The following is a 13,201-nucleotide window of genomic DNA, read 5'->3' on the forward strand; positions in this document are numbered from 1 at the left end:
AGGAATAAAAATTTTTTTAAACCCCCCTTATTAAAAACCCCAACAGGGAAAAAAAAAAAAAAACCTTTTTTTTTTTTTTTTTTTTTTTTTTTTTTTTTTTTATGTATGCTGGTCTGAAAGGGAGCGTTAACATCCCAGAAGCTGCCAAGTGTCTCCCTGCAGAGCGATCACTTTATCTCCAGTTATCTAAATGACTGCAGAAACATTCGACTCAGGGAAGTCCAAGTAGGACATGGTGCCTTGTCAGACATCTGTATAATTGATGCCTTGTATCTTTCTCGCCGTGTGACTTGCAGCAGAGGTTGTGGGGGTAAGTGGGGGGGGTAACGTGGCTATTCAACAGTACAGAGCGTCTGTAATAGGTAATATTAACAGCGTGTCCCTCAGACTAAGGGAGAGAAACAGGAGCAAGAAAAACATTAGAATGCAGAAAAGGAAAAGAGGAGAAAAGGGGGTGGGAGTACAAATTCAATTTTCCAGTGACAGTGTGCTCGGGATCACTGTTTCAGTGAAAGAACATATCATCTGTCACGGTTAATGGCAGTGTCTTGGGGAAAGCGAGAGGAAAAATGGAATAAAGACCATTCATTACGAAGGTATGGGACGGGGGGTGGGGGGAGGTGTGTCGAACCCATCTGTCTGCTCTGCTGTCACTGCAAGGAAAATGAATGTATACACAAGCTATTATTTGTGCATTTACAGGTTGATGTTACAACTGAGGTACAGCACCGGCGTCTGAGGAGGTTGATGCACAGAGCGGCTGCTGAGAGTACGGAGGGCGTCCTGGCTGCCTAGCGGGACGGCAGCAGAGCTAGCCAACGGGCCCAGCCAGCCTGTCTCTCTCACAGAGCTGTGGATGTACTCAGTGGAAGCAATTGATACCATTGTTTTATGGAGAGGAGGGTGGAGGAAGGGGGGGAATGGAGGGCCAACAATGGGGCTCTTTCACTGGAAATGTCAGCCGTCACACCAGGGGACTATCCAACTGGGCAGAGGCTGTTTTGTGAAAAGCCAATCTACAAAACTTGTGGAAACTAGTATGAAGTTATTATGTGACGTCTCGGGGAAAACGAAGGGCGCACACGAGCCAGAACATTTGCATGCAAATCATCGGAAATTAAATCTCAAATGTGGGGCGGCGGGCTGTGAGAAAGGCAACAGCGCAGATGATACGAGAGAGCGCAACTCAGCAGTAAAACAAAGGAACTTGAGTTAGTTACCGTCACTTGGATCCAATAAGGGTTTTTTGTTTTAACCACAAAAAGGCAGCACAAAGCAACATGCAAACAGAACTTTGTGAAAGTATTCAGACCGCCTGGAGTTTTTCACATTTTTGTGTCAATACAAGCACAAACTTTGCCGTTACTTGAAGAGAACTCTCCCATAACATGCAACACAAGCTACAAAGGAAGGATTTGACTCGCAGCATATGTCCAATCAAATGGTCTAATCAAAGTTGAGAATCTGTGTCAAGACTTAAAAATGTATGTTTACAGATCATATTACTGGACTAAACTTAAGCGTTCTGTGAAAAATATGGCATATTTCTTATTATCTAACTGTGCAAAGCTAGTTGAAACATACCCAAAAGCACCTGCTGCACATGGCGGCTAAACACAACTTCATGCTCTTCAGATTTTTATTTGAACAAAATGTTTTAGAACATGTATAATTTCCCACCTGATCTGCAACCATGACCAACATCGCATCAAGCTATATAGGGCTGAAACAATTAATCATGATTAATCCATTATTGAAATAACTGTCAACTAATTTAGAAAATGATTGTTAGCTGGGGTATACAGACTCAAAAAGGACTATTTGGGAAAGAAAACCAACATATTCAGAGCAGTAATTAAGCTAAAACTAAATGGCACATGCATACATTTTGCAATTAAGAAAAAACTCGTCGTCTGTAAACGTGTTTTACCCAGTTATAATTCACACGAGGAATGCTATGTTACTGCATTTTAGGAAACAAAATTTTCTTATATAAAAAGGAAATGAATTGTTTGTTTATTTGCATATTTTAATGTATTTTTAGCATTTATCTGTTAATAGGTTAATCGTTACAATAATAATGGATTACTAAAATAACTGTTAGATGCAGCCGTATAGTTATAACATAAAAACCAAGTAACATAAATTAGAAAAATACTTGAGGTCTAAATATTTTTGCCAACTTACAGAATGTTGCTGATTTCAACGCTGATTGCAGCTGGCAACACATTCCCAATCAATAACCTGGATAATTGGTTATATAGGTCTTTATGCTCAACCTCATTAGGTAAAAAAAAAAAAAGAGGAGACAAATGTGGCCTGATTCTTCAGGCAATCTAGCTTAGTGAGGAACCTAAAATAGTACAACCGATCCATTCTGGGACATTTTAGCAGAAGACTGTAGGACAGCACAGTAAAAACTTCGGCCTGTCGGATGACCTCGATGCCCTCGGACCTCTTCTGAAGGTACCCTGGCGCTTTAAGGCTGACCTAATTGCTCTCTCGTTCTCCTCGCACGAACACTGGGAGCTGACACGTAAAGATTATTTAATACCATCAAAGCCAAGAGGAGGACTAAAAAGGAGGCTGAAGGAGATTTAACTCCTTCGGTGACGAGAAGGGCCAAGTCAGCCTGATCAGGCTAAAGAAAGAAGGAAAGAAAGAAAGAAAATAATCAGCATGCTGTTACAGCCAGTGTTAAGCACAGCTCCAACATCACAGCAGATCCCTTCCCCCTCTGAATAAAAAAAATAAAACAATCCCACTTGACTTCGGCTGCGCTCTCTCCCGGTACCGGCTCCCCGCCCTTCTCCTCTCCCACTTTTCCCACACTAGCCCTGGTCCCTAAGGCAAAGCCTACGTCACTGGGCACCACAGTAAAACCGCTGTAATATCCCAATTTATTTCTACTTATTCTGACAGACTCTGCGCCTCTTTCATTTGGGTCAAGGCTGGTTTTATTGGACCAAAAGCAACACGGCCTCATTCCACTGGACTTCATGTGTCAAAGGAAAAGTTCCTCCAAGCCGAGGTAGTTCTTTCTCTTTTTTTTGCTGACAAACCATTTCCCCTAGACGTAACCCAACAGATGAAAACAAGATTCTGAAGAATTGAACCCACCCCCAGCGTCTTTAATGTACCAGTAACTCTCGTTCTGCAGTCCAGGTTTTCACTATGAGCACTTCCTAGTCCAAAAAAGAAAAAAAAAGCAGCGCTCCCAGCAGTCAGAGTGTGACAGAGCGTGGGTGGGACTGGGTAGAGGTGTTTACCGTTAAGTAAGCACGGGGTGGCATCTCCGGGGAGCGCTGCCATTGTGAGGAGCTCGTCTCATCAGTCACCGCTGATGAGTTTGCACAGCGCTGTGGCCGCAGCCTTGTGAGTCAGCCTGGCTCGTCAACAAGGGGCAGCACGCCGCTGTGGCAACACAGCAAACCACCTGACACACTCTGGACCGAAGAGTGCATCTCTAAAACACTGTTCTGTGAGACAAGACCTGCAATCTACTCAACCTAAAAGATGACGTATTTAGAAAGGGAAAACCCGTGGAGCACCGTCAGAAATGGGCCAGTCAGGTTTTCAGTATTCAGCAGACTGAAACAAACCCTTAAAAGAACTCAAATTATGATCAAGCAACTTTGATGACACTTCAGTTCCCACAAGAAAGGAAACTCTAGGGGAGCCTCGGCGCTGGGCCATGACAACACAGACCCTTTCCAGTGGTTGTCACACTTTACAATCTGAAGAGGAGGTAAGGGGCACGATGAGGGTGTGGGGGAGCGGAGATGGTGCCGCCACTATTGCTTTGATTTGACGTTTTCTTACACCATGTGAAACTACGTCATCACGAGGCCTCTAAATGGCACCGTTTTCATGAGTTTACCCAACTCAAAAAGGAGAAAGGCAGAGAATACCGCTGCTGTTGATGCAACAGAAAAACTACAACGTTTACAACGAAGCGGTTCTCTACCACCAAATGAGTTCATCTTTGGCTGCGGTGACAACGTCTAGAATGGAAAGCTTTAGAAAAACATTGAGCGTTGTAGTTGGTGGGGAAAGAATCTGTTTCGTTATCCCAAACTCTAGCATTCTATAACTGTGGGTGCAAGCTGGAGGAGCTTTGTTACTTTAGCTCTATTTGTTCTGTTTCTGGATTTTTGTTCATTATTTTTATGGTTGCATGTTTCGCCAATTATTCCCTCTGGTTTTAAATGCTGTACAGCTGGAAGGATTTTTTTTTTACCTTCTAACTATTGTTATCATGGGTAACCATGGTGATATGGTATTGTTTTTATAACTGTGAGCAGCTGATGAAGCTCAATTGATATCTGAACTACAACCCAGATCCCAGAGGAGTTAAAAAGGAGATTTTGCAGATGCAGAGCAGAGCAGAGAGAGAGAAATTTTAAACCATATCTTCCATCCATCAGAATGGGCGAGGATCATATCCCCTACTCCAACATCTTTCTACCTGGCTTTCAAACCATACAGCCAGACAGAGATGTAAAAAGGAACTCTAAAAGCAAATGAGGTGGACTAGCTGTGCTTGCCAACAACGGATGATATCATCCAGGACATGTTGCTGTGGAATACTGCCTCAGAAATTGAGCTGTTAGCATGTCATGATGGTCATCAGCCTGTCATGCAGCAAAAATCTTCAGTCAGAGGAAACTTCAGATTCATTGCAAGCCTGACTGCTACTGGAGATCCTCCCTATCTGCAGCTTCACCATCCACAACCACTCTTTGAAGATACTTGGACGATATGAGTAAACACAGCATTTCATTTATCTAATAAATAAAAATTTAAATTTAATTGTACTTGAAAATCACCAGTCTTGTAGTGTACAAAATGCTACACTGTGCTCTACAAAAATGATCTCATGGCGTTTGGAACAGAAACAAGCCCAAAGCATCACAAATCCTCCACCATATGCAATACTGGTGCAAGGAGGTTTTTCTGTTTTGTTTTTTGCATTCTCTTGCTTTTCTGTTTCACATCAAACCCACTTGTATTCAGTGTTAATGTTGATTACTCAAAGATGGAGCTCTGCTTTAGTTCTCCATGATGATTTTTTGGTACCTCCATTACCATCCTGCTCACTGTGCATGGTGGCACAGATAAATATGGGTCCTTGTCCAGCCCAGAAGCCCATGGCCAAGATAAATGGACGTCTGTGTCGTTTCATATTTCAACCCAAGGGAAACAAAAAAAAAAAAAAAATGTCATGCCTTATGAATTAAAGAGTTCATCTGAACTGTGATCAACTTAAAAAAAAAACACAGAGTAGATTAAATAAATAACTTAGCTACATCTATTTTCGAAGAATCTGTAGGAGTAATACACTGTGACAACAGTAAGTTCTTAGTCAAAGTAATGAAATTAAAGGGTTGAATTTTTTTTTCATTTTATTTTGTTTTTTGTAGTATGAGATTATGCTAAAGCAACAAATGAAGAGTTTCACACTTTTGCACACCAGTAAATGTGGCCAGCATCGGATTGCATTGGAAATGAAGGCAGGTTACAATCTCAAATGTTTCTAAGGTTTAAATGGTTAAAAATGTATGTATTTCTATTATTCTAACTATTTGCTTTTTTATTTCTCAATTTACTGTTCAATAAAGGCTAAAAAAAAAAAAGAGTTCCAAAATAGGATGTTTACCTCAACTTCAATTTCAGAAAACATACAACACACCCGGACAAGATCCACCATCGTAACAAATCTAGATATCAGCCTTTTCTTTTAACCCAAGTTTCTAAAATGTCACTGCATGCGACAGCTTTCATGGGGCAAACCTTGTATCGAGTGTTAACCCTTTCCCCAATTAAGCAGAGGCCATAATGCCAAACTGTGAATCACACTCAGACAGTAGGTGACAGGGTGGGAAAACCCTCATCCACACCAGATTTGCCACAGAGTGACTCTTCCGCTAATGGATCCCGCTCTGAATGTCACAGGCTGTCAAAGAAAAGGACGAGTGTCTTTCACCTTCTGCTATTCCAGGTCACCATTCCCACTTCTTGTTCAAACTTCCGAGTAGAAAGAGAACGCGCCGTTGGCTCATGTTTTCAAGAAGCATTAAACCAACATCAGCTGATTTGGCGTGAGCACAGGCTTTTCTGACCAGGAGCCATATGTTACAAATAGGCACTGGAATGTTGAAAATGCTAAAAAAAAAAAGAAAAAAAAAAGAACTTATTTATCAATTTGTGGCATATTTAAACTGCTTTAAAAGACAATCAAATGAAGCTTATCAGAATATCACTGAAAAGTTAATTTATTCCAGCAAGTCAGTTCAAAAAGTCAAACTCAAGGATTCATTACACACAGAGTGATATATTATACATGTATGTCTGTGGATTTTTAGAATCACTACTTCCAGGTAGTGAAAACCACAAATTTAGTCAAATAGTTACATAAAACAAATAAACAAAAACAGTCTGAACTCATAAATGTTATTTTGTGGTCTGCGTAATCATCTGGAACATTGCTAACTTGACGGCCGTCCGGCAGACAGCCAACGAGGAGGGAGAGCCACAAAGAGTGAAGAATCCGGCTGTTCACGTCCAAGAAAATGAACGCAAAGTTTAGTGGGAGGCAAAAGTGAGCTAGAAAAGGTGCATGAGTAACTAACCAGTGACTTTATAGAGAGTCTACTGTGAAGCAAAACCACATTAATGACATCGCAAAGTTCTCAAGGCCAAACGTCCTACATGTTTAAGATGTTTCCCTAGTTTAACACACCTGAATTAAATGACTGAAGGATTAACAAAAGAGCTAATTCAGCCATTTGAATCAACTGTGGAGCAGAGAGACGTTTTAATCCAGGATAACAGACCTTCAGGACTACAGCCAGACACTCGTAGTCAGGAGGACAAGAGAAAAATCACCATAATGTGACTTGTGTAATTTTCTCTGTGACAAAATAAATAAATAAAAATCACAGAATCTGTAAAGTTCCCACAGTTACTGATGATTAGGGGAGCTGGTGTTGCAGGTGTTGGCTCAATGCGTCTCACCAAGTAAAAATGTTACAGCAGACATTAACTAGGAAATATTAAAAGCCCTTAATGATTCCCTCTGCTTTATGGACTTGGCAGCAGCACACGCTGCTATTAGCACAGATACCTTATTTAATGACCATGATATCACTGCGCTTGTTGCTCACAAAACTCATTAGACATAAAAATCCAAAGAGAATCTGTAAGTGTTTTCAAGATAAAGAAGAGCTTAAGGCTGCTACTATAGACTGAAGCAACGTATAGTTGTCAAGCTTTTGGCCACGCTGCATTTATGCCGTAATTCTTGCAAAAAGAAGCTCAAGTATTGTAGATTTATTCCTTTAATCATTTTTCTTTGTTTTTTGGCGGACATTTACTCTCTCACTGCCAATTTTTTTCCCCTTTCATCTAGAATGGCTCCATTACTCATAATACACTGTACATGACAAGGATGTACTTTCTGTAGGCAGACTGCTCTGTATTAATTAAAGATATAGAAAGGTTTATATAATATTTTAAATATTCTGAGAAACAGGAGAAAAAAATGAACAAAAGCTATTTGAGTTAAACTTTTACAACATAAACTAAAATAAATTAACTTTCGTTTGCACTTAAAAACAGAAGAAGTAAGTAGTTAGTGTATATATTTAGGAACATTTGAACCTCATAGCCTATGTAACACATTTGGAAATGTTAAATAACCCTCATGTGTGCCTGATACAGGCTGTTGTCAGAGGTGCATGTTGCAGGGTAGTAACTCTTCTTGTCACCGCTTTTCAGTCGTGCCAAGCAGGAGCTTTACCGAAATCGGCTAGGCTAACTTAGTCGAGTAAATAGCTTGTAGCTGAATCTGTGCCAATGTCTTTAACAGCTCAAACATTGTTTAAAAAAGAAAAGAAAACCTAGCTCTGCATGCTAGCAAACCCTAACAGCTGTACAGAGTCTGAAGCCGTTAACTACCCTAAAGAGAGCACGATGACATTAAGACGTTATTGGCACCCGGATTCTTGGTAGGCACGCTCTACCAGCTTCAGACGAGTTTCATTATCCGGTTACATGGTGAATTTCAGAGAAGAAACACAAAAATAAGAAAATGTCACACCCGCTCGTGTAATGAATTAATGACGCATTCAGAGCCCTCCAGGTAAAAGGTTTTCCGCTCCCCAAACACCTGGCTCAGACACGCTGTCAAATGTTGACAGTGGCAAGTGTGCAGTGATACCTGGGACCTGTTGACTCCTCCTCCCGGTCCCGCTTTCGGACTCGCTGGTGGAAGTTCAGTCGCGCTGCCGCTGGTATCTCTCTACCGGCGGTAGTCTTCTTCTCCTCTTTTCTTTTCTTTTTTTTTCCCAAAGTTTTCTGCCGACTCTCAAGGTTCCAGAGAGCGTCTCCCACGAGCGCTGCGTGAAATTAACCCCGAGGACAGACCGTAGGTAAAGGCAGTCGAGCCGCTTTCAAACAGCAGGAGCAAGTTTGGCACGGCTCTTACCAAAGACAACTATGGCAGTCACGTTCTCCTTGCCGTGGGATCCCCGCCCCCTTTTCCTTATATGGAGAGCAGCGCTGAAACGTGGATGTCCCGCTCCTCTCCAGATGTTCTTCTCCCTGCTCTGCCAATGTAAAGAAAAGGCTGCAGGAAAAGCCCGACGTTTTAATGACTGGTCCTACAGATCCATAATATATGCGCCACTGAATGCTGGAAGCCATTCTTTTTATATTTGCAGTAAGAAAACATATGAACAAGCTCTCTCAAGTGTGGCAAAGTGTGTTTAAAGATAGTGGTCTCTTATGCATACATGTATACTACTGCAACATGCAGGTTAGTAATAGAATACTTTTTGTTCTATTCTATATTTTTATTTTAAGGAGAATTTAAAAAAAAAACTTTCCATGTGTAACTGCTATCTGTTTATCTATTTTATCCATCTGAATATATACATATCAGCATCTGTACTGTAGAAGATTTTTTCTTCTTCTTTTTCAAACGTGTATCTCTGCATCAAAACCAGTCACGTAACACTGGCCCAGGGCCCCTCCTCCAATGTATGACAAGGCTGTCCTGTCCCGCTGTGAGGACCATTAAGGACTCTACAGTACCCACCATTACAGTATGTTCTGTACCCTTGTGCCACTCTGACCAGCAATCCCATCTATTCCATGCAGAGCGACAGCACTGACAGGAAGCCAGCAGCTAAATCACTTTTTTAAAGCACAGCTTTTCCTTTATATGCTTTAAGTTCTTAAGTCAATCAAGAATATGCATCTAACATATGTGTTTTCCATACGTGACCCAGCATATCCTTGTTTGTTTATGTTAACTGTGACTTTTAAATAGTAAGGCAGTAAAAAAAATCTGATATATTTTTAGCTTAAAGTGCTTATGATATTAAAAAGTGGAGACAGGTCCTCATGCAATTTTAACCACGTTTCGAGCAGAGAGCTTTGTGTCTCAGAAAAGCTATTAGGTCTGCAATGTGTGACAACAGCAGCAACATTTGATTCTTGTAAATTATTATGCTATAAATATTTTTTATGTGTTTATTAGCTCATTCATTTATGTGTTCATGTGGTGTGCTGTGGTGGTTCAGGGGTTCAGCACAACTCACATAAGGAGGCCTCAGTCCTCAACATGGCTGTTGCAGGTTAAGTTCCCAGCCTGGTGACCTTTGCTGCATGTCTTCCCCTTCTCTCATTACCACTTTCCTGTCAATTAACTATCAAATAAAGGCCACAAAAGCCAATAAAAGCTTTAAAAAAAATTGTGTTTTCATATATTTTTGTACAGGTTCCTTTCAGATTTTTATGTTATTACTGCAGTGTTGTCAAGAAACATTACAAAAAATTCTTCATATTTTGATTTTCTGATAAAAAAATTATCTTAGCTTTATTTTCTTTGACTTTACTCTTGGTTTTGCTGTCACTGCACAGTGAAGCAGTTGGTACCAATGATACCTTGCAAATGGTGGAATCTAAAAGATAAATATCCAGATTGGTTTTTGAGTCTGAATGGAGTTTGCATGTTTTCCCTGTATGACTGTTGGTTAATTGGTCTCTCAAAGTTGCCATTACATATGTGTGTGTGTGTGTGTGTGTGTGTGTGTGTGTGTGTATGTTATTGTTTGCTTGTACTGTTTTTCTGCATACCAATGACTGCTGGAGAGAGGAACCCCACATGCCTGTCTCCCTGCAAGGACAAATGGGTGTAGAGACAGTGAGTGGATGGATAGGAATGAATCCCTAAACTAATCCATAATTTCTAGGGTTTTTTTTTTCACAATATACTTTATCCTTGATTTGTGTACATACATTTTTTTCTTGAAATGATAAATGTAAGTAATCTCAGGGGTGCTGTGGTGGAGCAGGGGCGGAGCACGGCCCATGCATTAAAGCCTTGGTCCTCATGCCAGTGGTTGCAGGTTCAATTCCTGACGTGGTGACATTTGTCTCATGTCTTCCCCCTCTTTCCTGCCAAACTACGTTCAAATAAGGGCCACTAGAGCCAACAAAACCTTTAAAAAAAATGTAAGTAATCTCATTTGTTCATAAGACACATATTTATTTTATCCACAATATTTTGACCCTAAAGTACAAATTGATGTTTTTTATACAAACATTTTCAAACTGTTGTGGAAAACCTTTGTCTTTATCTCACGTTTTTGATTTTGCCAGAACTACGGAAATACATGCATTTACTTTGAAGCTGCAATATGTAAGTTTTATTTTTTAAAATGTAATTTTTCACCTATTTGTTGAAACCGTCACTATGTGGAGACTGTATGGTATGAGACAAATAATCTGTGAAAAAAAAAAAAACTAAAAAAAGAATCAAGCTCCTCTGTCTTCTTGCAGTACCATCTAGAAACAACCAATCAGAGCCAGGAGGCGGGTCTCTGCACTGCTCCTCCACCCATGCTCCCTCCTGCACTACAACTAGCAGAAAATGTTGTGAATGCACTGGCTTGTTGGCATGGTTACCAATGGTGGCACACAAACATTTTTCCTGAAATAGTAAGTTGTTTTCCTGCCAAGTTGTTTCCCTGCCATTAGCACATTTAGCAGCATTGCTTGACAGCACTAAGCCCCTCCGCCTGGCTCTGATTGGTTGCTTTTGCTCTGGAGTGGAGATTTCTTCAGGTAACAGTAGCTCAGGGAGGTGGAGGGAGGAGATTGAGCTTTTCACAGATTACCTGTGTCATATTACACAGTCATGTCATGCTGACAGTTTTGGCAAATATGTAAGAAAAAAAAAGAGAGAGAGAATAAATAAGAAAGTTATGAATTGCAGCTTTAAGTTATATAAAATTATTTCTAAGCATAAAAAAGCATTGGGAAACTTTTTCTCTCTCAAGCAGAATCTAAGTTTTTATTTTAGATGCCACCACCCCAAATCTTAGAACAAAACTCCAAAAGAAAGCTCTGGACTACAATATCTCCATGTTTCTCCATGCTCAGTGAGCGTAAGCACCATGACCCTCCTCGTCCCCGCCACGCTGCCTTTAAGGCTTTCCTGTACAAAAGCCACTGAGTGACACTAAACTGTGTCAGTTGTCACACATCGCCACACGGGCGAGGCATGCAACTCTGAGGAAACTGGTTGTGACACGGGACACACAGGCATGCAAGCAGCCACGGACCGGAGCCGTCAAACGCTAAAAGAATGCAGTGGTGGAAGTAGCTGCTGTCATAACACCAGGCTTGACGAGATGGAGCTGTCTCATTTCACTGCCCTCTGACAGGTGGGCCTGGGCCTGCCACGCATGTGTCCAGCATGTGTCGGTGCAGACTGGACGGACCCAGCCTGCAGTGTGGGGATTTGCAGAGTGAAGCATTGTGTTTCCATCACATGTCTTTAGGTGGACCAGGGAGGCCTCCTGGGTGCCCTTAGCCCAGCTGCATCATTTGCTTGTGGCCACGTTTGATGTGAAGTTACTGGAGTTGAATTTTAATGGCGTGCAGCTCAGTGTGGCTAATCCATGCTCTGCAGCATAAAGACAGGCTGCATCAAGACATGTTCAGGGGCACGAAGAAGGATCATGTAAATGGGATGCATGTTTCGTTGGATGTTTGACATTGCTCCATTCACGCAACGAATAGGAAACACTTCAGTCTGCTTTGAGACGGTGGTAGGGCTCACTTTGTTTTAGGTGCGCTATACACAGTACAGGGCATTTACCACTTTGCCATTTGTTTCTGGCGGTACTCTGAGTCAGGAAATCAGAATTTGGACACGCTTCGGAGAGCCAAAATTTCTGCTGCTGCTGCTGCTATCAGCGGACCGTTGCAAAGAGAAACAGACGAGACAAGACAAAGGCTGGAAGGATTAAACAAGTTCCACATACAGCACTGGTTGTACTCTTTGGTTGTGTGTGTGTGTGCAACAAGCTAGCGGTGTGTCACATTAAAAGGCCATTTAAATAATTCTGGGATTGTTAAATGCAAGCAAATCATGGTGCTGGAGAAAGTTTAACAGAACATTAAGGCAAACAACACAAAATGTCCCATCTAGTTAAGACAATACTTACACAAGAACACATCAACCTAGCAACAGCTGGTAACCAATTAGCTTAGCATTCACATGCTGTGGTCTCTAAAATGTTTCCCTCAGAGAAAGCAGAGGGCTAAAAGATTAAAGTGCAGTCAAAAAGACTTTTTAATTGCGGGTGAAGTGTGGGACTTTTTGGGGGTGGTCCATTGGATGCTGAACTACTCTAATAGGCTAGTTCAGCATCCAATAGGGTCACTGCAGACTTCAAGTACCCTACATATAGGTTTGTAAAACTCGATTACCCAATTTACTCCTCCATCTATTTTTCAACTTTTGCCCTTAAAAGAAATTTGACTTAATTTAACGCCTTAAAAATGGGGCCTGCGTCTCTTTAAAAACTCCTGCTCTTTCTGAATCTCAACAGATATTGAATAACTCTACCCCTTTAAAAATACCTTTTGAAAGTATAGGGACATTATTATGTAAAATCAACTTTTTTGAGTTTTACCTCGTGTTATAATGTCATTTCTTCATCACAAACACATCTGGAGTGTTGACATGATTCTTTCATGTATGTTTGAGAAATCCTTTAATCTCCCATGGGAACCAAATGGTTGTGCAAAATGCCTGGTGGGACTGACCTCCACCTTTGATGACGAAACTCCTCCTCCAAACTTCCGCCTCACAGAGCAGCCCTTCCCCGCTCCATCAGACTAG

At 41.1% G+C, this 13,201-nt stretch overlaps 1 protein-coding gene across 2 annotated transcripts in view; it reads right to left on the reverse strand.

The window, feature by feature from the left end:
• The window catches only part of raraa (retinoic acid receptor, alpha a), a 203,034-nt gene extending 194,516 nt beyond the window's left edge, over positions 1 to 8,518 (reverse strand). For both annotated transcript variants that reach the window (XM_015050712.1, XM_015050710.1), the window contains exon 1: positions 8,222 to 8,518. The gene's annotated coding sequence lies outside the window, so the exon portion shown is untranslated. The remainder of the gene's footprint in view (positions 1 to 8,221) is intronic.
• Positions 8,519 to 13,201: the final 4,683 nt, after the last annotated feature.

The sequence above is a fragment of the Poecilia latipinna genome, unplaced genomic scaffold, assembly GCF_001443285.1.
Source record: "Poecilia latipinna isolate Pla-1442-1.1 unplaced genomic scaffold, P_latipinna-1.0 Scaffold1007, whole genome shotgun sequence".
NCBI classification, from domain to species: domain Eukaryota; kingdom Metazoa; phylum Chordata; class Actinopteri; order Cyprinodontiformes; family Poeciliidae; genus Poecilia; species Poecilia latipinna.